General features: G+C 42.9%; 1 protein-coding gene across 4 annotated transcripts in view; it reads left to right on the forward strand.

The window, feature by feature from the left end:
• Nucleotides 1-27,582, forward strand: part of SPECC1 (sperm antigen with calponin homology and coiled-coil domains 1) — a 167,322-nt gene that overhangs the window by 1,599 nt on the left and 138,141 nt on the right. The window contains exon 1 of one of the 4 annotated variants that reach the window (XM_037880577.2): nucleotides 16,749-16,862. The exons of 2 other annotated variants lie outside the window; for them this stretch is intronic. The gene's annotated coding sequence lies outside the window, so the exon portion shown is untranslated. Of the gene's footprint in view, nucleotides 1-16,748; nucleotides 16,863-17,017; nucleotides 17,175-27,582 lie in introns of those variants that run through there. One more of the 4 variants, XM_007057674.4, reaches the window with a different exon arrangement.

Below are 27,582 nucleotides of genomic sequence, written 5' to 3' on the forward strand. Positions count from 1 at the left end.
ATGAACTAAAAGTGACTCATTTCCATGTATCCCTCTGAAAATCAGACCCATGGTCTGAACTGAGTTAGATGCATTAGATGTTCTGTAGTAGATTGTCCTGGTTTTCCTTTTCTCTTTTACCTCAGCATTGTTACTTGTTTACAGTGACACACATGCAGATCTGGATAATTCTGTGCAAATATGTTTAAAGCTGTACAATGGTTTATTTTCCCCTTCAAATATTTTCACTATACGCAGTTGAGCACAACATCCTGACTTGTGCACTGAATTCCACTGCCCTCTACTGGCTTCTCAATTCTATTCCCTCTGTAACTGAATACAGTAAGTACTCAAGTCTCTTGGTATAAAAAGGAGGAGCCAGGGTGTTCTTCATGAGGAGAACTGAACTTCAGAACTCCCTCCCTCCCTTGATCCAAAATAGCCCAGATCTGCTGATCTTCAAGGCACCTGCAAAGCCCATTTATTTCCCTACGATTTTGGGCGAGTGAGAGGTGTGTTGAGGGCTGGGACTTGTGCACTGAGAGCTGGGCTCTCTTTGTGGCTGGAGTGTTGTTTTGGATTATTTTTTCCCAGATCCGTGATTTGGGATTGGAAGGGTGTGCAATTTATTCTTTCCGTTTCTGGTGTGGTTAGCTGGCATCCAGGGTAATGGGGACAGGCTCCATTTATTGCCAGAACTTACATGATGATTGTCTTCTGATGTTTTCCCACACAATATCTTTCTTCTCATTATGAATGTCTTCCCTGTTTCCCAGTATCATGCATGCATGGGTTTATATTCTGCATGTGAACTAAGACATTGATCTTACAAATATTTAAGCCTGTGCTTTTCTCTAAGTATGCAAGTCGTCCCATTGACTTTCATGGACTATTCATATGAGTAAATTTAAGTGTTTGCAGGATTGGGGCCTAGATAGTGTGACTGACAATTCTTGCTATGTGTGGGACAAGTAGAAACCTGCAGTGAACAAGCTGCTCACTCCAAACTTCAAATTCTCTCTCTCATAATCACTCACTGGACGCTTGCAAGTTAGTGCTGTTTGAGCCCCTTCAGCACAAGCCTGTCATCTGAATAACTTGCCTGAAATTACACTGCCGACTAGGGTGACCAGATAGAAAGTGTGAAAAATTGGGACAGGGTTCAGGGGTAATAGGCACCTATATAAGAAAAAGCCCCGAATATCGGGATTGTGCCTATAAAATGGGGACATCTGGTCACCCTACTGCCAACTTGGAGTTGCTAAGCCCTCAATGTTCAACCTCTTCCAAGAAACCTCAGGTCTGTCAAGAGACAGTGCTTGTTTTTTTTTTTTTTTTTTTATCTTGCATAGCCCTAACTGGAACTCTTTCAAACATTCTTTTGTCTCTCCTCCCTGTAATTAAAATGAAATGTGTTAAGGATGAAAGGTCAATAGCTATTGTTTTTATAAAAAATACTCAAGTGGCTGTTCTATACATTTAGGATCCGTTTAGTTTCACTAGAGGGCAGCACATAGGAGTTTTTAGGAGAGAATTGATCAGTGTCACTGAACCTTTGACTGGAGAATATGGACGTGTAGGTCAGTGCCCTGAAGGACAGGGCTTTTAAACTGTAAATATAATATTCTTGTCTGAAACTCTGATTCTGAAGTATACCTTTCATAGCTGCAGCACTCGGATGGTTATTTTGGGTATTGCTGCAAAGAAAGTCTTTGCAGCTCTCGGAACCAATCACTCAAATCCCATAGTTATTCCAGAAATGACTTCACTGCATGAGAAGCAGTTTAGCAATGGAGACCAAAATAAATAAATAGTTTCCCTCTCTCTTCCCCCCTCATCTTCCCCTTCCCTCCCGGAAAGGCTCTGGGCAGTAATGCTGCCAGCTTTGTAGGTCTCCTATAACTTTGTGGACAGTTAAGGAGCTGCAAGTATTTCTGCATAGAGGGCTATTTTTGTAGCTACCTGTGACGCCCTGAACTGCAGCTACTTGTGCCGAAGAAGAGCAAAAATTAGCCAAACAGGAATGTCTTTAAGACTCAGCTACCACAGTGTTGGATGTAGTGTAGGGTATTGCCAGCCCCGAGTGTTGAAAAATCATGAGTCAGGCCTCCAAAGTCATATGATTGGCTTGAAAATCGTGAGGTTTAAAAATAACACATTTGGGGTTCCTTTTATCTGCCTTCTGCTGTTTGTCCTTAGTGATCACGTTTTCAAGCTTTATTCATAGCCGTGAGGCTAGACACTTTTTGTGTGTGTGTTTTCATGAAAATTGAAAGTCTCACCTACTAACATGACTCCAGGGGCTGGGGCTTTAAATAAAACACTGAATATCACAGTACTCATGATAAAATCCCAAGAGCTAGCAACACTGACTATAAGAAGCTAGGTAGGCTGGTTGCTGAGAAGCTGCTTCCCCACATGTCATTCACCGTGACTATGGGTGCTCTGAACGCCTGCAGAGGGCTGTGGCTGTTGCACTGATGTGGTTTAGAGCAGTGTTTCTGAATGACTGGTCCGAGGACCGGTGCCAGTCCCTGAAATCTCCCTGACACAGTTTAGGAACTCAACAAGCCAGTCCTTGGTATCTAAAAGGTGGAGAAACACTGTTTTAGAGTATGATCCCAGCTGGGACTTCTACCCTCCTTTGGAAGCAGGAAGTGCCTTTGCAAATAAAAAACACTGGTCATAGGTTTTAGGGCAGTTTGCAAAGCAGGTGGTGTCAAGCCAAATTCTGGTTGAGGTTATGGCTTGTTTTGCAGTTGGGAATCCATTCCCTTCTTTTCTACTGTTGACTCGGGGCCTTTTCCACCTTTAAATTTTTTTGCTGCATTCATAATAAATAGGTTCAGTGGATAGAGCAGGAAATTGGGAGCCAGGACTCTTGGATTCTATTCCCAAGTCTTACTCACTGACATTAGGGGAGTTACTTTACCTCGCTGTTCAGCCATCTATAATGTGGTGATGATGATACTTTAACTAAGTTTGTTTACTGTTTGTAGAGCGGTTTCAGATCCTTGGATGGAAAGCTCAAGAGAAGGTACAGTATCTAGTGAAATCTGCCCGCTCTCTGAATTCAGCAACTGAGAGCAGAAGTTGCTTCATCTTCTGAACCTCACTCAATTTGTTCATAAAATGCAAACCAAAGCTCAAAGTAGGCTGAGGAGGGGATTACTTCTCTACTGAACTGACAGGGCTTTCCAAGCTGATAACAGTTGTCATTATTCTGCTGAACCACCAACATAACCAAAAAGACGTGGGCTGTAGCCCACGAGGGCAGGGATTTGAGAGTTAAGGCTGAAAAGACAGTCTGGTGCTCTAAGCTTCTGACTCCGGTTAGCATAAGATAGACTGTTTACATTTTTTTCCAAAGCCTTCTCTTAGGACCAGGTAGGCCTGTTCCATGTGACTGCGTTTTGCAATTTGGCAGGAGGCATGAGACTTGGGCTTGGGGGATATTCATCTGAGTCTTCCTGTTTTCTCTCTCTGTGTCTAATGTACTGTAAGTATTTTGTATTTCTAAGTCCTTTGAAAAGTGAGACCCTCTACTGTGCAGGGTATCTGTGCTTTTCATTTGGTCCAGTCCTTTCTCTGTCCCTTCACCCTGATATCAGAGATAATTGTGTTTTCGCCCAGTGATTAACAGTTTTAAAAGTACGTAACATCTCGTAACTCATGTGCTAAAAGGATGTGTATCAAGTTTTTTGATGTCACCTCCCAGGGAAGTAAGCTGTTGTTATAGGAGCCTGGGTTCTCTTTCAAGAAACCTGGTTTAGTCCAGAAAGAAGTCGATGTAGGAGGGCAAGTGCTGTGGGGGGAGATGCAGTGAAAAGGCAAAGGAATCCTCAGTTTGGTAAATGACATTCAGGCTTTGTCAAGCTGCTGAGATGCTCCTGATATGAAGGACCAGGGGCCCAGTCCTGCAATCCCTCTATGTGGAACACCCATGGAATCCATATGGAACACAATGGATTAAAAACGTGTTACATTTCTATCTCCAATTCATGAAAAAAGATGGATTTAACTCAGCTGCAGATACCTGCAGGTACGGATCTACTCACCACAACCTACCCTATAACACGCAATAGGGCACCATTTCGCTTGGGCCAGATCATACCCACTAGACTTGCACACAGATGGGACCCTTTGTAGTTAGATTTACCCTCAGCTTGCTGTAATGGTGAGAGCTGTCGCCTCCAGGACACCTTCCCCTTCACTGTTCCTGGACCCCATGCAGTTGGAGTGGATGGAAAGCACCAGTGCAAGGGGAAAAGCACATCAACTGCCTCCATCTGAATTCCATCTCGTGCAGAATCCACTTTGATGAGAGGAACCCCCTTAAAGTGAGGTTCAGAGGGCAGGGCCATCCCAGGCAGCCCAACACCAAGGAAGGATAAACAGCAGCACACTCTGGAATGATTTATTTGGTGGCACCCATACAGTGTCTGATCACAAGCTAAAACCTTTCGTATCTCAATCTTGTAATATCCCAAGTGAAATATTGCCCTTTCAATGACTCAAACATACTTCACAAAAATGTGGTCAGGTATCCAAATCTGCAGGTTCCTCTTGCTTGTGCATGGGTCAAAATATATGACTATTTAAAGGCCTCTTAGTCTTTATTATATTTTTGGCAGTGTGTTATTCTCCAATGACTAAACTGCAGCTATTGCACTGAGGCCTTCAGAACCAAAACAATATTTCTCTGAGTGAGTTCACTTGAAATAGCTCATTTGGTGAGCTGCTGTTCCCTTTTGGATTTGGATAGAATGGGAATTCTGGGTCCAACTCAATGACGCTGTAAGCCGGTACATCTCCATAGACTCCAATGCTCCAGAAATAAATCGGGCCCTCTGGTTTGAAGCCTTCTGTGTCTCCATCATCCAAAAGCTTCCCAGTGTCTAACTGATGTGATTGAGTGAGTTGCCTTTAAATATCCATTAACTCTAACGGTCACCATGGTAACTGCTGTAACGGAGCCTCTTGCTGGTAGGTTGCCCAGCTCCCTGAGTTATTACAGTTTAATGCTCAGAGCCTGTTGGATTCACAATTGGGCAGAGGTCACAAATGTCAGAAAGGAAAACACTATATATTTTAAATCTTTATGGAAGGGAATCCTGTTGCTGGTGAAAGGAGTGGGATTGACAGCCCTGGAGACTGATGGCATTGGCCCACAGAAAAGGGACTTAATGGGCAGTAGTGGAGCAACTTTTCCCCATCTGCTACCCCCTCCCCAGTGTGCTCCAACCGTGTCAGGAGTGATCTAGTAGAGGGTGGGACAACGTCAGTCTCTGTGGCTGATTCAGTGCTTGGCCTGTCTCCAGGAATGTTAACAAGGGAAATGGTGTTACTCTAGTTGTGAGATGGATAATACGAGCAAGCTTAGACTCACCGACTCATTGAACCTTGGTCACCAAACAGCCACCAGGCTGTAACATCTTTCAGTCACTATCCACATGGGCCAGATTTCAGCTAGAGAGCTGGACAGGAAGGGCCTGATCCAAAGCCCACTGAAGACAAAGGAAAGACTCCCATTGTCTTCAATAGGCTCTGGACCAGATCCTAAGGTTCTCTATCTCCTTAATAGTTAGAACATTGGCTAAGTTTTCTATTTAATTTGAGGAAGAAATAATTCATCTTTCTATGGAGATGTCTAGCTCTTTGGTTAAACATGTTTAACTCTTCATTTGTCTCTTCCTCTCTGCATTTCATGAGAGCTGTTTGAACTAATCAGTGGACTGAGCATGGGCTGGGAGGTAGGAATTCCTAAGCGATAATTACCTTCCACTGATAAAGTCATTTTTAAGTTACTAGCCTAGGCACCCATCTGCTCTGATGATGGATGAAAAAGAGTGACATTGGACTTGCCTAGGCAAATGAGAGAGCAGAGTTGCCAAAGCTGATTTAATTTCTTTGTTTCCTCATTGGTAAAAATGAAAATGAAAACACTGATTCCCCTACCTCACAGGATGTCCAGAGTTAACATTTACAGGGTTTGGAGGAGGAAAACCCTCTGAGTACTAAGGAATTTTATCACTGGACTGCTTGCTACATGACTTCCCACTTTTCTGTGCACCCATGCTGTACCTTTTGCACTTTTCTAACCTTCTTGCTCTGCTCCTCCAGCCGCTCTGCACAGTGAGCTTGGTGCCTTGCCCTGCTGTCCCTCGCAGCCCCTTTCCCCTAGCTGTTCTTGCTGCTCTTCCCACCCGCCTTTTTACACCGTTGATCTCGCATGGTGTTATGCAGACAAAACTACACAGGATCGTTTCAGGGGACAAGACAAGATGTCACGTTTATTATAACAACACAATTTGATTTAAGACCAATAACTAATACCTATGTGTACACACACACACACACCCCGAATGTCACTTGGGTTCGTAGCTTGTGGCGGCTAACTGGCCAGGAAAGCCGGGCACAAGGAAGAGCTGGGTCTCTGTTGGGCGCGCACCGATGCCCTTCCATGTTGGCAGCAGAATGTTACCCTTCAAAGTCTTCCATCTCACCCATCCTTTTTGTAGGCTTTAGTTTGAATGCAGAGTCTATAGGTCTTGCTGTGTCACGCTGCCTCTGGGTTTGGTGTGATTGATCACCGGTCAATTGCAGACATGACTTTCAGCCTGGGACCTGGCTTTGATGTTTCTTCACTTGTACTTTTGTTCTTTTCTTTTGAGGGTGGAATCTTCTTGCTTTGCCAGGGTTGTTGTCTGCATCTTCAGCAGTTGGTGTTTACACTTTATTTCATCAGGACAGGCTGGGGCTGGAGGTTGATTCCATCATCCATCCATACCTCATTCACACGTCTAAACTACACTAATAAGATTACAGCAGCGTTTTGCAAAAATGAAGGTTGCAGCAGGGTTTACAAAATGGAGTTAGCATTTTAAAATGGAGTTTGGGACAAGTTAAAATGGAGTTTGAGTTACAATATGGACAAGTGTAAGGAATGGCAAATAGTGAACAGAAGTTACAGTGTTGAAGCAGTGCAAGTTTCAGTGATTTAGGCAGCAGTTAGCCAGTTATTGGGGTACCTGGTTTTATGACTGAATGTAGTTTCATTCATAAAACTTTACTTATGAAGTTATATTAATAAAGTGAACAATTAAAAACAATTTCATTGATCAGTTCTACAATGGCCTCTGTTCAGCTTTCTTCACTTGGCATGCCTGTGCATACTCAGTGATTTCTTCCGTTCTGATACCATTTTGGCTCTTGTGGGATTTTGTTCAGCTTTTAGAAAAGGAGGACTTGTGGCACCTTAGAGACTAACATTTATTTGAGCATAAGTCTCTAAGGTGCCACAAGTCCTCCTTTTCTTTTTGCAGATACAGACTAACACGGTTGCTACTCTGAAACCTGTTAAGCTTTTGTTCAACTTTTTCTGACTGGCAGACTGTCCCCAAACTTGGTTGAATATATCTTCCTCTGGCTTTATGTTCTGACGATCTTGCATCATTGCTTTCTTATCTGAATCTTTGCTGGAGACTTGAATTAGTCACTTGCTTTTTAGGGAACTTCAAAGTTGAGAGTGCTTGCTCTAGTCCCAATAGATCAGTCCCAGCTCTATAAACTGTGATTCTTCAGGGCTTGGACAGAGACTAGGAGAGAGGATGTGTGAATGTAATGATACGTGTTAACAGGGAACTAGCCCCAGTGTCCTGGACATGTTCCATTTATATGAATTACATGTTACATGACTAGACGTACCCCAATTTTCCCCTCTTAAATGCTACTGTATAATATTGCTGGTCCAGAGCTAGTTGTATCCATAGGCGGATGCAAGTACCTGATTTATCGCTTGTAAAATGCTTTGGGTTCCTTTAGGATTCAAGGAGCTAAAGAAATGCAAGGAGATTGTTATTTTGTTCATTATCAGAGTGAGCCCACCTACGTGCAACATCTTTTGTTCCCCAGGGAGTCAAAAGGTTTATGCCATATGTAGGTTGCTAGGACTTCATTCTAGCTACTTTCTTGCTTCTCTGCTCATTGTGTCTGTTGCCTTCAGATTTTGAAGGGTCTGAGTGGTATTTCTGTTTGTAAATCAGGCTGATGTTCATGGTAACTGTGCTTTAGAAGAAAATATGAGGATGAGCCCTGGACCTTGTGTAGTAATTTGCTTTCAATTTCTGGGTCTTGTGTTTGATGACAGCTGATAGTATTGTGTGCATCTGTGAAGAATAGACCAGCCATTTGTTTTAAGAAGAAGTTCATGCTGGTGACCCATGAATCCTGGAAGTGGAGGTATTTGCTCCTAGTTGCTTCAGGGGCAGTTAAAACTTGAGGCATATGCCAACTGGACACCTCTTCTGCTGTATTTAGAAATGTCCCAATTGATTTTAGCTGCAGTAAGATGATTATTGTGTGTTAAATATCTGTGAATTGGGGGTTTGCAGCTATGTAATTTCTATGATTAGCAACCATGTAATACAAAGATTTAATCTTTACTGTATATAAATCATGAAAGCAGAGCCAGAATCTCAGAATGGAATTTCCTTGCATTCCATCAATGCATATTTCTTAATATTTTATAATAAGTTACAGTTAGTTCTGAGAAGACTTAGGCCTAGAAAATTGTCTTGTTAAGTGGCTAATTTTGAGTGGCAGCCCTTAGGAATGATCACCTATTTGGGAGTGAGGAACTGCTCAACTCTAATCCAGACCTTCCCACTGACTCTCTGGATTTGGTCAAGTCCCTAAAGTCAACATGCTCAAAAGACTTCAAATATTGAAAAATTTGAAAATCAGAAAAAAGCCACAAGAATGATTAAATGATTAGAAAGCCTGCCTCAACAAAGAGAAGGTTAAAGGGTGACTTGATCACAGTCTATAAGTTCCTACATGGGGAAGAAATATTTAATAGTGGGCTCTTCAATCTAGGAAGAAAAGCATAACATGATTCAGTGGCTGGAAATTGAAACTAGACAAATTCAGACTGTAAATAAAGCATACTGTAAATTTTTAACAGTGAGAGTAATTAACTATTTGGAACAAGTTACTAAGGATCATGGTGAATTCTCCATCACAGACAATTTTTAAATCAAGACTGGAGACTGGATGTTTTTCTAAAAGATCTGCTCTAGGAAGTTCTCTGGCCCGTGTTGTAGAAGAGGTCAGATTACATGATCACAGTGGTCCATTCTGGCCTTGCAATGTATGAATCTATGAAAAGTAGCCTCTGATTTTGAGTGCTTAACTTAAAACAACTTGAGTCTGACCAATCCTAAATTCCTTTTTCTGCTCTGAGAGTTGGTGGCATGCAGCAAAAATGTAGTAATGTGGTGGTTCTGGGAAAGCACCTCACAATGTCAAATGACCATCTTTCTTAGTTCCTATTATGTTAACTCTGGGGGAACATGCACCTGATCCCATGCCATCTTTTTCAGCACTTCAATCAAGGAGGAGCAGCCAGGGAATGTACCTGCTGGGCTGCCTGAATAGTCCTGTTACAGCCAGGTAGAGGGCACTTACTGTGCTGCTTGAACAGGGTCACTCTCAATGGATTGTTAATGGGATGATGGCCTCAAAACATATACAATGGGAAAGTAGCAGTGAAAGTGTTCAGATAAAAAATGGAGACCCCCAAGCCTCTAGTTCACTCTCCACTTGCTACATTGGGCATTAGTTGTTGTTATTATTTTTCATAGGAATACAACGGCACTTTCTTCACCACTCATGACTTGTCCAAGAGAGCCCTGAGGGTACACAGCTCCCCACTGGGGAGCACTAAGTCATAGCTGGACATTCATTTCACTTGTAAATGACTTGCCTTTTTGAATGGAAGGGAAAACCACAGTAAAGCTACCGGTTTCAGAGTAACAGCCGTGTTAGTCTGTATTCGCAAAAAGAAAAGGAGTACTTGTGGCACCTTAGAGACTAACCAATTTATTTGAGCATAAGCTTTCGTGAGCTACAGCTCACTTCATCAGATGCATCCGATGAAAGCTTATGCTCAAATAAATTGGTTAGTCTCTAAGGTGCCACAAGTACTCCTTTTGTTTTTAGTAAAGCTGCCCTTACTCTAGCAAGGGGTTTTAACGGGCTTTTTCTACCCCTCACTTATGTCACACTCACATTACTGAAGCATGTCACCACCTTCAGCTTTTCTGACCCATATTTTTGTCAGTGATATATCCATTGCTGCTGAGAGAACCTTGTATCAATTAGCACAGTTTAAAACAGGAAGAATGCTTCATTTCATTGTCTAAGCCTTTGTTTTCTTTGTAATTATGATGCTGGTTTTAGTACAATATATATATATATATATTGTGGTTTCTCATGCTGTAATTTCCATAGCGATCAAAGATTTAGGAACCAGCCATGTTAGTCCTCAGTCAGATTCTTGAGTACACAGGCCACTGCCTGCACTTTTCTTTTGGGCAGAAGTAAGTGCAGATCAGTTTCTACTCCCTAAACTTTAGGGCACAGGCAGTGACATTGGCACATCCCAGTTTTCTCCCCCCCCGCCCCCCGCATCATCCCAATTGCATAATTTTGCAACTGGAATTCCTGTGGCTTCAGAAAATTCCAGCAGATGTTCCTTAGCCCTTCTATGAGCCTCTCCATAGTCTCTTTTCTCTATCTGCTACTGGAAGGTGTAAGTGATTGTGATTGATGGTGCAGCCAGAGAGTGGAATGCTGCCAACAGTGCACCATCTGGAAACTGATCTAATACCAATTTACACCAAGTAGAAACCAGTTTCAGGGTATAGTCTTCTGGCTGTCCTCTCTGCAGCAGACGCTGAAAGCACATAAACTGCTGACTCTGGGGTAAGTTACTCTTCTGCTGAAACTGTAAAGGAAAATACATTAAAGGGCTTTGAAAACACCTTGGTTCAAAGTAGTGCTTGCAACATGTTGTAGTTGCAATTAGAGCTGTCAAGGAATTAAAAATATTAATTACACGATTAAAAATATTGTACTGTTAAACAATAATAATACCATTTATTTAACTATTTTTTGATGTTTTCTACATTTTTGAATATATTGATTTCAGTTACAACATAGAATACAAAGTGTACAGTGCTCACTTTCTATTTATTTTTGAATACAAATATTTGCACTGTAAAAAACAAAAGAAATCGAGTATTTCAACTCACCTAATACAAGTACTGTAGTGCAATCTCTTTATCATGAAAGTTGAACTTACAAATGTCAAATTGCATACAAAAAAATAACTGCATTCAAAAATAAAACAATATAAAACTTTAGACTCTACAAGTCCACTCAGTCCTACTTCAGCCAATCACTCAGACAAACAAGTTTGGTTGCGTTTGCAGGAGACCATGGTGCCCACTTCTTGTTTACACTGTCACCTGAAAGTGAGAATAGGCGTTCGCATGGCACTGTTGTAATTGGCGTCGCAAGATATTTATGTGCCAGATGTGCTAAAGATTCATATTTCCCTTCATGCTTCAACCACCATTCCAGAGGGTATGCGTCCATGCTGATGACAGGGACTGCTCAATAACAATCCAGAGCAGAGCAGAACGACGCATGTTCGTTTTCATCATCTGAGTCAGATGCCACCAGCAGAAGGTTGATTTTTTTTATTTTTTTTGGTGGTTCTGGTTCTGTAGTTTCCGCATCGGAGTGTTGCTGTTTTAAGACTTCTGAAAGCTGCTCCACACTTCGTCCCTCTCAGATTTTGGACAGCACTTCAGATTCTTAAACCTTGGGTCGAATGCTGTAGCTATTTTTAGAAATATCACATTGGTACCTTCTTTGCATTTTGTCAAATCTGCAGTGACAGTGTTTGTAAATCAAACGTGCTGGGTCATCATCTGAGACTGCTATAACATGAAATATATGGTGGAATGCAGGTAAAACAGAGCAGAGGACATACAATTCTCTCCCAAGAAGTTCAGTCACAAATTTAATTAATGCACTATTTTTTTTTTTTTTTTTTTTTTTAACGAACATCATCAGCATGGAAGCATGTCCTCCACAATGGTGGCTGAAGCATGAAGACGCATACGAATGTTTAGCATATCTGGCATGTAATTACCTTGCAATGCCAGGTACAAAAGTGCCATACGAACGCCTATTCTCACTTTCAGGTGACATTGTGAATAAGAAGTAGGCGTCAATACGTCCCGTAAATGTAAACAAACTTGTTTGTCTTAGCGATTGGCTGAACAAGAAGTAGGACTAAGTTGGCTCTAAAGTTTTACATTGTTTGTTTTGTTTTTGAGTGCAGTTATGTAACAAAAATTCTACATTTGTAAGTTACACTTTCAAGATAGAGATTGCACTACAGTATTTGTATGAGGTGAATTGAAAAATACTATTTCTTTGTCATTTTTATAGTGCAAATATTTGTAATAAAAAATAATATAAAGTGAGCACTGTGCACTTTGCATTCTGTGTTTTAATAGAAATCAGTATTTGAAAATGTAGAAAAAATTCCAAAAATATTTAATAAATTTCAATTAGTGTTCTATAGTTCAACAGTATGATTAATTTTTTTAATCGCAGTTAACTCAAAAAAATTAATTGCATTTAATTGAGAGCCCTAGTTGCAATGTTATTGCTATTAACATTTCAAACAGCTTTTGGGAGTCAGAGCTGGTCTAGTAACTGAAGAGTTTTCATATGCTATGTTGTTTAATATGTGCAGTAAGGAATTATTTCTGCCCCCCAACAGTACACAAGTCTGACATTGCATTGGGAAGTCCTGGTGAATTAACTGAGAGTGACAGCTGAATCGCCTAAACTAAAAGATGGAGTTGCATCCTTATGTGTATTTGTGAAAAGGTGGTATTCACACCCTGCTTGAAAATGATCAACACTTCACTTGCTGTGTAGGTTCAAAACGTTCCCCCTTCCTGACATCTGGCTCTGTTAACAAGGTAATGCAACAAACTCCACCCAAGCCTTCTCGTTTGGTGTGACTGTTCTTATGAAAGATCAGCTCAGCCCCAGGCCCTAGGTATCTCTCTCCAGACGGGATATTCCCCAGCTCCTTTTGATGGATTAATGAGCTGCACCTGCCACAATGAGTCAGTAGGAGGACAGGGAGCTGTGTTCCTTAGGTGCCCCCAATAGTAGCTAAGCAAGCGCAGAGTCACATGAGCCGGGGTGCAATGCAGAGGTGGGCAAACCAGTCTGGGTAAAACATGTGCGAAGACGTAATCTTCAGAGTGTTTTTTTTTAAAGTGCTTCTTTACTGGTGGGGTTTTTCCTTCTCCATATAGTCCCTTACTCATTTGGAATCTTAAATGGTTCTCTGTTCTTGTAAGTAGATGCATTTGTTACCCGTTAACGTTCTGCTTGGGAATCAGAGAGGGGTGCTGAAAACTGCTGGAGTCGCTTACAGACCCTTATACTTTTGAAAACAAATTCATTCTCTTAGTTGACATGTCCTGGTTTTTCTCTGTTCTTTGATGTTTCAATATTGTTCTTTACTTTTCTGAAATCTCAACAATGCAGAACAAAGGAAACTGGCTGGTTATCTGCCTCCCATAGTCTTCCCTGTCACTCCTATGTGAGATTTCTAACAATCCTGCCCTCTTCTAGCAGAGAGTGTTCTCTCCAGCAGTTGTAAGTGAAAGCTACTGGCTGTGCCATAGGCTGAGCTCACAGGATATCTGGGTGGGAACCTGGACCTGTGTAATGTTCCCCTAATAAACACAGGAAATTCTTGAGTTCTTCAAGTCTGCACACACAGGCATCTTGCACTGGCTGCACCCTTACAGGCAACTGCCCTCGGAGTTCACTCTTTACATCCACTCTTTTGATTAGCATCATCTTGTTAACCAAGCAGCAGGGTGTTTTCAGCAAAATGGAAGCTGATTGTTGCCCCATGATTCATTCTGCACATGGGCTGCTAGTGCCTTGAACTTCCTTCCTGTCATCAGCAATGAAACTGAGAAAAGAAAAATAAAGAGGAGTTGGTATCGGAGCTGCACAGCGAGAAAAAGGGCAGGGTGAACATAGCCCCAAAGCCACAGCCCGACTCCAACTAATACCAACTCTTCCTGGTGACTTTCCCTTGTAATTAACTCTAGGTTTTATATCTGCAGACAATAATGTTCCATGCTTCACAACTGAATTAGAGACTCCCTTGAAAACCACATTGATGTTGACATCACAGCCTCGTTTATGGAATGTCTCTTTGTAACTAGGGCTTTTGCAAATACAAGTTCAGTTTGTAAGAGCCTATCTTTGGGTTCAAGTTGTGCTTTCGCCCTCTTCTGTTCCTTGTATAAGCCTCTTTTCCACATCCCTATTTATGAACACCTGCCTCCCAAATGAGCCTCACAACTCAAATTCAGCCTTTGATCCTTTCCATCACACTGTGCCTTAAGCAAGATTGTGGTTGAAAAAGAGCATGCCTCAGCATACGTTTAGTTTCCTGGGGTGCTGTGTTGTTATGGTGCACTGACTGGCAGGGTTTGTTCATCATAATGTTGTTCATAACACATTGATGCAATTCTGCTCCTGCTGTGTAAGTGATCAGGTTGTGCCCAATGGCATGTGTGTTCTAGGAGATTACGGTTATAAAGTGGGTGGGAGACAATAGATGCGTGTGTGCGCATGCACAATTTGCTAGCTCTGTCTCTTTCTGCACTTGCACATTTGGTTGACAGATCTATTTCAGATGTGAATCTTGCCGATTCTTTGTTTTAATTTTAAATTACTTTCATATCCTCATTTCACGCCCTTGCTACTGGGTGAAAGGAAGGACGGTTAATGCTCTGGCCTGGGGCTCAGGAGGTCTGTCTTCTTACCCTAATCCTGCCACAGACTTCCAGTGTGACTTTGTGCAAGTCATTTAATCTATCTGTGCCTTGGCTCCTCAGTTGTCAAATGGGGATATTTTCCTCCCTTGTGAGGATAAATTCTTTAGTGTAGCTGAGGTGCTCAGATAATTATAGCGATGAATGCCATAGAAAAGGCTACTAATAAATAAATACTGTAGATTTGCTGGGTTTGGGGGGATTGTGTGAAACAGTTACTCTGTTATATCCAATGTACCAAAACTCTAGTGAGCAAGTGTTGTGGCTTTTTCCTACTCATGCTGAGCATTTTCAACGTTGGGTTTTGATCAAGTGATATCTGTCACAGTTAAAAATATCTTTGAGGACAAATATAGCAGGTGTGTGTGTGTGTGTGTGTGTGTGTGTGGCTGGTTTCCCACTGAACTCACCAGCAATGACAAAGAGACAATAATGTACTTCAGTCCAAAAAATGTATGTGTGTATTTTCAAACAGGGAACTTTTCAGGTGGTACACGTTGGCCTGGTGTCTCTGGCACTTACTATTGGTTTTGATTCTGCCATTTTGCAGTTTGCCTTTCCTGGTTCTGAAAGCCGCCCAAAGTCAGCATGGAGTGGAGATTTGAGTGCTATCAGGCTGTCCCTACGTATTACAAACCTGAGTGGTTGTCCATACATTTATCACCAAAAATAATATGATTTGCCTCCCAAGAGAAGAAGCAGAGTTCATTTATATGAAACTATCTGCTAGTAATTTGTTAATATGAATGCCAGAGGGTACTGCCTTCTGATTATAGCTTGCAACTGGGAGAGGTCTCAGAAGCCTCATAGCACATAAAAAAGTAAGGATGGAAAAGTTCTGTTGTCTGTGGTCACCTAGTCTGTCCCCAGATAGTGGGGGATTGACAAACCAGATTGAATAGGTAAATAAACAATGACGTATCTTCCTTGGTCTGCAGCTTTGAGACCTGGACATAGCCGCCCCTGTCTCCAAGATCCAAGGCCCACAGCTTGAGACCAACAATGACCTGGAAATAGCCTTTGGATGAAGAGTTTACACGTGGCACATCATTGGCTTCCTTCGGGACTGTGTCAGGGCATCTTGGCCCCTAGAATGAGGGTTTCGGGAGGGACTCAGGGCGGGCAGAGCTGTGTATAGGCCACCACTACATTTAGGATCTGATTGTAAACAGCTGGCTAAAATAAACCCTCGCTAGCTTTCTTTTCTAAGGAGACTGCTGTTGTATCACTGTCACTTATATTCTGGGTTCACATCACAATGGGAAAAAACCCAAACCTAATTCTAGAGATGGACCCAAACTAATACCCTGGTCTGAATGGCCTAGGATGCAGATCCAGAGAAGAATTTTGCAAATAGCCCTGCCTCTATAATAGGCCAAACCAACACCCTAGCTCTGAATATGCCCCAAACTTGGAAGTGTTTGAAATTCACATTTGGTTCCAATTTCTGCCTGATTCCTGTCTGTAAAGATCCCTTGCCCCTTCTCTCTGCACACTAAAGCTCACTCACTCCAGAGGGCTGAAAGGTGAGGGCAGTCCCCCAGGCATTTCTCAGCCCCTTACCCCTTATTCACTTTCTTCTAGCCTAGGAGCTGATGGGTGTTTCTTCTTGGTGAGCCACAGACAGGTCACTGAGATCTGATGGGGCGAGGCACTCTTTCCATTCCCCAGTGCTATCAGCACTGGGCTCTCAGGTCTTGACAATATGGGGAGCTCTGGGGCTGGATTCCTATTTCTCCTTCCCCTACCCCGACCCCGCATGTTAGATCATGACTGAATCTCTGTTTTATTGTAAAAACCCCACTCTGCACCTTTTCAGTGCAGTGGTAGAGGTGAGGGAAATGCCCCTTGAGTGGGGCTACTGGGGAGGAGATGCTCAGTATGGAATATAAGGGCTTGTGGGTGCAGCTTCTGTAATTTTCCTCCGAAGACCACCCCCGCCCCCGCAAATATCTCCTTTTCGTGCCCGCCTCATTATCTTTTTTGCAATATAAATGCTGCATTTCAGTTGATCAGATTATACAGACTTGACTGGGGCTTGTCATACCATCTACCAATGTACACTTCTACTCGGAGGGCTGAAGGAATAAGGAACCTTCCCTGCTTTCTGAAGGGGACTGCTGCCCTGCATAGCTCTGAATTCAGGTACAAATGGCTTGCCTGCAGGAATTCCTCCTGGTATGATGGAAGTATAATATTTCTCTTTCCCTTGAGAGAGAGAGAGAGTGTGTGTGTGCGCACATACATGCGTGTGTGCTGAATGCCAAAGCGCTGGTAAAGCCAGCTTGTTCCGTATGTGAATCATTTCTCAAGCAGCTCTCTGTGTCTCGTTGCAATGTGGTTTTCCTCTCAGGGAAGCACTAAAGCCCTGAATTCTCAGTCTGGCTTGCACATGTTGTCAGAGGCTAGCAGGAGACAGTTTTCCTTTTAATACAAGGAGGAGAAAAAGCCTTCACTGTAAGTATTTAATCCTCTTTTTATTTGTAAGGTGGGAACTGGATTCTTCTCTAGTGGGCTTTAGTGGACAGAAGTGCATTCTTGCAGCAAAGCAGACTGCCTTGCTTAACAACACCTGGATGTAATGTCTGACTCTAAATAAAACTAGATTGGATGAAGCACTAGAAGATGCACTGTAAGGAACACTGCTGCATTGGTGGGGAGCTGGGCTGGATGGTCTATTAGATATTAACGATAGAAAATGATCCTATGAGAACTGGCTACTGTGTATTTTTCTGTTTAGCTGCGTGGAGCTGAGGTAGTGACTGATGGGATGAAGCTGTCACTCTGCCTGCCTCGGCTCTCTTCCTGTTGGTGTTCAGTGATGTGTTCTAACAGCAGGGTTAAACAGGAGCATAAATAGGTTTCCCCAACCCTGCTGCTGAGATTGTCCCGTCAAGAAGGGGCCAGGCTGCTGTGCAAGCTGCTTCAGAAAAAAATTGGCAGTTACCTCATCTGCAAGGGGAATGAGTACAAATGTTGGGGAGCACGGCCAGATCTGTGCTCTCACTCCACCAAAGAAGGGGGCTGCTGAGACTCTCAGGAGGAAGCTCCAGTTTCAACAATTTAGTAATTGGCCATCAAAATGTGCTTTGAGTTGAATCTTGATGGTAATAGCAATCATAATAATAATACGCAGCACTTGTATTACAGCTTTGCAGAGCTGTACAAATGCTAATTAAGCTCTGTGTTTGTAATGAAGCATTACTGGCAGAACTGGACAGGAAATGGGGACTCTTCCCCCGCTTTCCCTCATCAGCACAATCTAATTCTCTCTCTAGATGTCACCCCTTAACATGGTTTGTGTGCCTCTACTCCCTACAAACTGGAAATTATTCTGTTGTCAATCAGAGTCTCAGATGAGAAGGGGATATTTAATTGTTCTTCAGTGGTGTGATTCTGCTGATTACTTAGCCCTGGTCTACACTGAGGGGGATCAATCTAAGTTACACAACTTCAGCTACGTGAATAACGTAGCTGAAGTCAACGTACTTAGATCGACTTACCGTGGTGTCTCCACCACGGTGAGTCCACTGCTGCTGCTCCCCCATCCACTCCGCCTGCACCTCTTGCGGCGGCGGAGTACAGGAGTCGATGGGAGAGCGCTTGCGGGGTGGGGGGGGGGTCGATTTATTGCGTCTAGTCCAGATGCAATAAAATCGATCCCCGCTGGATCGATCGCTGCCAATGATCGAGAGAGACCCTGTCCTGGATCAGCTCCTGTCCCAACACCTGGACCAATGTTCCCTCTAATTTTTGACAGGCCATGTGCCCCCAAAATTTCTTTTGTGCAGATTGTTTGCACGCAGTGTTTTGCTGTGTGCATGGGGTTTAGGATCTGTGTGCGCGTGCACACGCGCACAGCTTAGAGGGAACAGTGACCTGGACCCCACTGTGTGATTCCATGGGTTTCACAGCTCCCTGGTGGTTGGCAGGCCATAGCTTGCAAACCCCTGACTCTGATGTTTGAATCCATTCGGCTTTGTTCATCTCTATCCACATGCAGAATGAATAATTTGAAAATGCAGAAGTCTACTGGTTTCTCTTGCAGCTTTAGAGTTCACAATGGCTTCCTCTCTCCAGTGAAACCTTTCTGCTAGGATTTCACAACACTGACAACTAACAATTAAAAGTTCAAAAGGTCCCAGTTAATTAACAGGCTACTGTGCACATTTGCAGAGCACAACCTCTCTGCCAGGCAACTTTCAGAAATTAATGATTGCTATGCATCACCGTGAGGTGTGTGCGTAGAATAGAGATATGTGGGGTGTGCTGGAGATTGTGATCACCCATGCATTGTGCGTGGGAGAAGTGGACTTGCTTTTTTATTTTTGTTTGGCTTTTCCATGGTACATGAGGATTTATCCTGTATCACAGTTCATCTTCCCAAAACGCCATCTTCAGATGACCAGTATTATTCCCATTTTATAGATGGGGAATAAAGGCACAGAAAGATCCTGTGACTTTCCCAAGGTAATACAGGAAGTCTGTGGCAGAGCTGGGAATAGAATTAAGATCTGAATCCCAATCCATTGTCTTGACTACAAAATCATCCATCCTTTGCCATGTCTCATGCATGTGGTGGGCACGTTGTCAGGTATTTGTGTGCTATGTTTCTTTTACAACCTAGATAATGTGTTCTATGGGAGTTCCTTCTGTTCCTTCTAAGTGCATCTCTGCCTGTACTCTGCCAGAAGGTGTAATGACACGGCATTACCAGGCAAACCCCCTGTAATTACTCTTCCTCTCTTTAGTAATTACATAGCTGTGTCCTGTGTAAAATAGAGCATCCTTCTCTTTAATGTGGATTGGTAAGACATGCAATGTTAACCCTCCGTGTCTCATCCTCCACTTGCTCCAGTCACGGGGGTAGCAGAAGAGGATTAACAAGAACCAGCTACCTTCAGATGGCTCTGATAGCCCCTTGTTCTCAAAATGTACCTGCATTATACCACACCAAGGTTAAACCCATCTTCTCAGGCCAGGAAGGTGTCGGGGATAGCTCTGAGTGGTTTAACTTTTTTATGGCTAAAGGCTGATTTTAAACTCCCAACAGCTTGGAAATTCAGAATCAAGGCTCAACCTCCATCTTTCTTTTGACCTCCTGTGCCCTACGTCTCAAAGTAATGGCTGATTATACACACCGTGTAAGCTGGGACACCTATCGTCTGGAAGCTATGAGCTGAGATGATGCGGTAGTTGCAACTGTACAGATTCTTCTGGTTTCTCTAGAGTGAGATCACTCCCTGAATGTAGAAACCTGTTAATTTTAGTGTGGTTTGATGAAATTCAGCATTACCTGGGTAGCCTTTATATATGCACACAGGTACAGCCTCTGTGTTCCTCTAAGCACAAGCACACCCAAAAGCACATTCTCCCCCCTCCCTCTTTGCTTTGTTGCCTTTTTCACGTGCAGCTGTCAGTAACATGTTGAGCACAGAGTTGCCACATTCAAGTCTAAAACCCTGCCCTGGAGTAAGAAAAAGATCATATCAGTTCTTGCCCAATCAACCTTATTTAGACTACACCTATAACTTCTTAACCAATTAATTTAAATGTGGTGGTCTGTTTGCTGATTGCCAGCACAAATCAGTGCTTCAAGGAGCCCACCATCTAGCTGGTGGTGGTTGTCTTCTTATAGGGTCAGCGCTGACCAAATCTCTGCTAGCTTATGCGTTTTTTATCTCTACATCCCCCCCCAGTGATCAGGAGGCAGAGGGAAGTGCCTGGGTGTCTCCGAGGTACCTAAGCCTAATTGAGTTCTGATCTAGGACAACTCCATGTGGTTTATCTGGTAAAATAGCAAAGCTATATTTTTCCTGTGGCTTGTAAATGTCAAGAATGTGGACCCAACACAAGAAAAACAGAGCTGAATAAATCCTCTGTCCATTTGCACAAAACTAGGGTTTTATTTAAACTTTGTTTCCTTTCTCATGTCCAGCTGGAAAATGGGATCCAGTTGAGAACAAGAAATCCATCAGCCCAAAACTCTCGGGAGACGTTCTGTGGTGATGGGACTTGGAGACAAGGCCGTGCAATTCTCTTTTGTTATTTGCCTGACTGTCTCTGGTAAAAATCACTGATTAGTCATAATCCAGGTCTACACTGAAAAATTATGTCGACCCAGCTGTGTTGCTCAGGGGTGTGAAAAATTCATATTCCTGAGCAACATAGTTAAGCTGACCTAGCCCCTGGCATAGACAATACTAGGTTGACACAAGAATTCTTCTGTTGACCTATCTACTGCCTCTCAGGAAGGTGGATTAACTACAACAATGGGAGAACCCTTCCTGTTGCTGTAGTGTCTACACTGAAGTGCTACAGCAATGCAACTGCAGCTGTGCCGCTGTAGCAATTTAAGTGTAGACATAGCCTTAGTCTTGAGAAAAGAGAAGGGATTTTATAACAATCTTCAAATATGTTAAGACTGTTCTAAAAAGGACTGTGATCAATAGTTCTCCATGTCCACTGAAGGTAGGACAAGAAGTAATGGGCTTAATCTGTGGCAAGGGAGATTTAGGTTAGATATTCGGAAAAGCTTTCTAACTATAAGCGTAGTTACGCTCTGGAACAGGCTTCAAAGGGAAGTTGTGGAATTCCCATCATTGGAGGTTTTAAGGAACAGGTTGGGGACATACCTGTCAGGGATGGTCTAGGTTTATTTGGTCCTGCTTCAGCACAGGAGGCTGCACGTGATGATTTCTTGAGGTCCCTTCCAGCCCTACAATCTATGATTCTATGACTGATGACCCACTGGTGACTGCAGGAAGGATGTGTTTTATTGTGTGCAACACTGAATCCATCCAGAGATTGGAATTGCTGACCTGGGCTTTGGAAGTAGTAATAGGATGGTTTATTTGAGGCGGTGACCAGGTGCTCGACATTCATGGCTGGTTAGACCTTTCTCTGCCCAGGCCACTCCTGATTATAACATACTGGTGAGGATTGTATGATGCCAGTAAATAAATATCCCCTTAAGGATAAATTATAGGAATTAGACTAGGAAAAGAACAAGATCAGCCTTAAGCGCAAGTCAGACAAGCAACTGCTGGAGACTCTGCAGTAGCCTCGTAGCCCGTTTAGCTCCTCCCTACAATGCAACCACCCACCCTCAGACAATTAGACCTTGTCTCTGGGGGGCTCCAGAGTAGTTTCAATGTTCAAGAGTGGCTCCATGTGATACTATGCGGGGAAAGGGAGAGTAATGGGCAATGTGGAGGGGCTCTTTACACTGCAGACCAAGAATGGCATGTATGAAGGGGATTCTCAGAGGACTCCATATGGTGGCCTTCTTGTTTGCTCATGGAGGTAGAGGGCTCTTTTGTGGCTTTCAGTAACCATAGAGATAAGCATAATATAAAAACCTAATAGGTAGTGACTTCCATGAGGGAAAGAAGTCCTTGTACAACCCTATAAAGGATGTGACCCTAAACTGCTATGTGGGAGCCACTGTGGGCTGATGGCTTAAGCACAGGACTGGACATTCTATTTTTGACTCTGCCACTGATTTGCTGCATGATCTTGGGCATGTGCCTTAGCCTCCATGCATCTTTGGTTGCAAAGTGCGTAGATTTATTATTATAGCACATTCTTCTGGACTGTTGAAAGTAGGTTAGGACATGCAAAAAACCCACAGTCCTCCTCCTTGCTATAACTTATAGTCTGGGCATGAAAGTTTCCAAGTAATTTATTGTTTCTTGATATCTCATTAACAAAGTGTGAGTATCCAGCATTAAATGTTATGAGAAATGGAGTCTGCTGAGAATATTCTGGCCCTCTAGACCATTGGAACCAGCTGCTCAGTGGAGGGGGTAGGGCTTAAGGTTCATCCTCTGTCCCAGCGCCCAACAAGAACACTAAGAGCATTAGTGATGAGCTGTCATTGCACTGGACACATCACCAGTGTTTTTAAATTCATTAAACCCTGATGTGAGCTAAGCTTCATACAAGCAAAAACACAGCCAAAGTTTCCACTTGGAAAGATGACAGATGAGGGTTGCCCAGAGACAGCCAAGGGGATGCTAGAAACAAGGTAGGATAATAGAAATTATGGAAAGGGAGTTGGGGGAGATTTATATGATCAAATCTGTTATTATGCAAGGACAGGCGACTGTTTCTGCAACAGAGGATGTAGCAGATGTACAGCTGATGCAGACTGAGCTGGGAGGGATTGGGGCTGTAGAGGGGCAGATAAAGATGAGGCTAGGAGAGTAACAGAAGGTTTTGGTTTTAATTACAAGATCAACAACTGCCATATTGGACGGTCAATTTCTCTGCTTTGTGACTCTGGCTTGATTCCTGGTATCAGTTAAGAAATCAAGATGAGTCATATGAAAGCATCTGTCAAGTCTACAAATTGTGGTTTCAAGTGGGTTGTTATGAAAGACTGAAAAAATATTCTATGTTGCTGCATAGCTTCCTACACTCCAGTAGGGCATCCTTGACAATTTACTGAGCTTGCTGGGTCTTTTTGTTCCAGTTGATGGCTCACCTGAGAATAATACAGTTTGAGTAGTATAGAGGGACAATATAGTATAGAGGGACAGCAATATAAACATGGCTCAAATGTTACATGCCAAACCTCCAACGACGTTCTTACCTTGATTTCAAGCCAATGTTCTGTGTTGATTCTGGACCAGCCTGACTCCTTGGTGAAATAAATAAACTACAGGAAAATGGGACTAAGGGTCTGATCTAAACTCACCAAAGTTAGAGAACTCTTTCCTGCATGAATCCCACCTGAAAGTCAGGTACTAGTGGCCTCACTCTGAAATGCTGAGCATTCGCAGTTCCCAGTGAAGCTGCCGACTGGTATATTATTCTGCAGATCTGGTAATTAACTTTCATAAGAGTTTGCTTTCCCAAAGGCACTTGAATGACCCTCGTTAAATTACCTGCCCTGCTGACTAATTATTGGTGCACAACGGCATGAGAGTTGAGACCTGGATACCCACAAATCCAGGGTTTGGCGCGTAAAGCATAAATCCCTCGCATCAAAGTGACTTCTCCTTTAACCCTAAAAGCTCAGGTGTTCCTGTGTAATGTCTCTTCTTGAAGTGCGTAAATTATTTTATTAACTGATAAGTGTAGCTACCAGATCTTGGATTAGATATTTAAACTGCACAAATGTGGGGCATATCCTTCATTTTCCAATAAGCTTTCTCTTTTTATCTAGCCCATTGTGTAACTGGCCATAATCCCCAGTGGCATATATTTTCTAGAGCCTTGTTCTACAGGACTGGCTGGCAGCTCACCCCTTTATTGGCAGTAGTATTTATGTCAGAAATATTAACATATGCTTTATATAAAGGAGGAAGGATGTTCTTATGCGTTAAAAGACAGAGCAGGGAGCTCAGACCTGGGTTTAATTCCTGACTATCTGTGTGACCTTTCTCACTCTGTAAAGTGGGGATAGTAATTTTGCCCTCACAGAGTGGGTGCTGAGGGGTTTTATTGATATGGTTATATGACTCAGTCTATAAATATAACTAGGTACCTTGACATACATTTCAGAATAAAATTCCAAGTATAATGGACTGTGTGTTCCACTATAAAATAAATTCACACCAGCTAATTAAATAGCTCCTGCAGCAAAAACCAAAACCTTCCATGCCTCCCCACTAATGCCTGGGAGAAAAGATGGGTGCTACAGCATGCCCTTAAATAGGGCGAGAGGGATCGAATTCTGAGGGCCCTGTCCAGAGAATGCCCTGTCAGGCCCCTCTTTCTGTTGATATCAAGGAAGTTTCAGCTGATCTCCTCTGCAGCAGTGTAGTGCAGGCAGAGATGCATCTCCACTGACCAGGTCACCGACCATTGAGTTTTATATGTTAAAACCAACACTTTGAGTTCCACCCAGAAACGTACTGGCAGCCAGTGCACATCTCAGTGCACTGATGTAACCTGCTCCTGGCATGGAACTCCACGTATTGCAGAATGCAGCTGCCCTCTCATTATCATCAGTTTCCAAATGTTCTCAAGGTGTAGTGCTACAGAGTACATCGCAGTAATCTAATTGTTGCTCTTCAGCCACCCCCTCTGGCCAAGGCAAAGAGAGGTATCAATGGGCTCTATAGAAAGCTGGGCTTCAGCCCTCCTCTCCTGAGTCACCATGTAATGTGGAGAAGGAGGCCAGAAACTGACTGATCCTCAGAGCTCTAAGTATGGTTTATAGGGCCCGCTTCAGGGGAACGAACAGGAACTGTCCTCTGAAACAGGGGGTCACATGATGGGGGTGAAAGCCAGGGAGTTCGAATATCATTGCATCTGCAACATTTGCTTGACTACATCTGTGTTGAGGCTGCTTTTCCTGCTGCCTTTTCTCTCCTTTTGCTCTCTGTGGACAGCCTAAAGATCAAACCACAATCTCTCTGAGGTCCTTTTGGAAGAAAATGCTGACATTTATTTACCATACAGTAAATAAATTGTTTATTGAGGCATCTGAAGCCACAGGGAGCCATTACCTGTAGAGAGCTTATCTTCCCAGACACAGAAACACATGGCTTAGCTCCTTGTGCACAAATAGGTGTTGAACAAAATCTCCTCCGGTAAATTACTATTAATCATTTGCATGTATATAGTACTTTTCACCAGAGGAAATAAAAGGTGGATAAGTATTATTATCCAGGGAAATACACAGGGTGAGTGATTTGCCCAAAGTTATACAGCAAATCCCTGGCAGAGGTGGAACTAGAAGCCATGTCTTCTGACTGTCTCATGTTTTAACCTCTTAACCAGACTACCTAGTTTCCTGTAAAAAGCTAGGCCTGCCGTGGTAGTGCAATGAGATTGCAGTGTGCTGGCCTTTACATTGTAGATACTAGCTAAGGAGGGATGGTAAAAGTTGCCTTTAGTTCACATCTACCAACTCCTAGTTCTCCGCTTCTGACCCACATCAAAGCCACATCAAAAAGGCAGACTCTGCCATTTAATGGTTGTATTGCTCTTTGACAAGCTGGTGACTTGGTTCAGTGTTTGGAACAGGAAGACACTGCAAAGTGTCAATTCCACCCTTCTGCCTGATCCTCTCAAGACAATACAGCCTTTCCCTAGTGTCGGCAGTTTATATTTAGGGACACTGAATCCCTCATCTTTTCTTTCTTGTTTTTCAGTACAATTTCAAACCCCTGTCTGTACTGTATAGAATTTCTTCTTTTATCTTCTCATATTTTAAAATGGTTTTTAAATGTGTTGTGACTCCTGATTATTTATCTATAACACAAACTCAGGATTTGGGGCTCCTGGATAATGGTTCCCCTTATTCTGGCTGTAACCTCTCACTCTTGATGGCCAAAGGGCCTTTGGTCAGGGAAGTCTGGCTAAATAGGCTTTTCTAAGGCATGTGCCAGCGCACAGACGCTAGTAGAAGATCTATGATTTAACAACTACCCTCCTCTAGATAATTATATTTAATAATATATTTAATAATAAAATAATATAATTAAATATATGTTAATAATATGTGTCACACCCTAGGTCTACCATTTTGAGGCCTAGGAGTGCCCAGATTTGCCACATTGCACTTTCTGCTCTGCTGTAGGATATGCATCTCACATTCAAGGAACATGCAACGTCTCAATTTATGTTTCCAAAGCTGGTATGTAAAACCTTTCTGGGGTCCTACTGCACACTAATGGAGCCATCGCAGTACAGGCTATCCTTGCCCATCCTTTATCTCCTTTGGAGGGGGAGTACTAGCAGCAGTAACCTTTTCACATTAATATTCTGTTTCCTGAATGCTGATAGGTTGCAGCTACAGTGTATACCTAATTCTAGTGACCTGCTTTGCCATTCATTGCAGGCAAATGAGCAGCATGGAATGGCTCATTATCTCCTTGAGGTTTCCCAGTGTTCCTGCTGTCCACACTTTTCAGGGCAGCATTTTCACTCTGACTCAGAAGGTTGCTCTTGGAGGAAATGAAAGGCTGATGTTGACTCTTAAGAAAGGTTTCCTGCCCTGACCAGGGAACAGTGGGGCTTTTCTGTTCTGTTTTTTGGTAATTTGTTATTTTGGGCTGTTCTTCAAGCAGTTCCCTTAAAATCTCCAACTTGTGTCATGCAGGAGTGAAAGCAAATTAAGATGAGAAGGACGTGTGCAATGGGCTTTGCTCTTTCAAGTGAGTTTAAGGCTTGTGGAAGATGTTGGATTGACACCCAAGAGACTGAAATCCTCTTTACCCACAGCATAGGTTCAGGTTGGATAGGACAAGCTACACCTATGCTGGGCCTTGCCAAGTATCTCTTGCCTGCTCTGGAGAAACAGTCAATGGGAACCCATTTAATTTTTGGCCTCCCTGTTAGCTGCTGCAAAGTATCCTAGTGGCTTTTGTGATGTGGAACTTTAGCCACTGAGCTGAAACAACCAGTCCACGTTGTATAGTCCACCAAACTGATATTGAATTGTTTCAAGTGTTGATTGCTATATGCTACTGACCTGGGTTGGATTTGAGCCTGTAACCTACAAGTGAAAGGCTCAGATCCCCTTCCCAATAATTTGGTGCCATCCAGTCCTTCATCTGTCCAAATGTTTATGTGCTTTACTCCTTTTGGGTCTAGTAACTGCAGTGTTCTAATGGTAATTTTGGTGCTGGTTCTGCAGAAAGAGGAACTTCAGAATTCCCCCATGCAAAAGCAGATGTTTCAATCAATTGCTGCACACACAGAAAGATTCCAAAATGTATTCTACAGCTGATGTGATCGAAACCTGGAACCTAACTTTACAGACTCCATTCGTGGTGCATAGGTAAACAAGTTCAGTCCATCCCTGCTCAAAGGCATGGTTATAGTTGACTAAGATCTCTGTGCATATGGAATCTGCTTGATGGATTATTCGCCTGCCGCTTCTATTGCACGTTCTTAGTGATAGTTC

This window comes from Chelonia mydas, chromosome 17, assembly GCF_015237465.2.
Source record: "Chelonia mydas isolate rCheMyd1 chromosome 17, rCheMyd1.pri.v2, whole genome shotgun sequence".
In the NCBI taxonomy this organism is placed as follows: Eukaryota; Metazoa; Chordata; order Testudines; family Cheloniidae; genus Chelonia; species Chelonia mydas.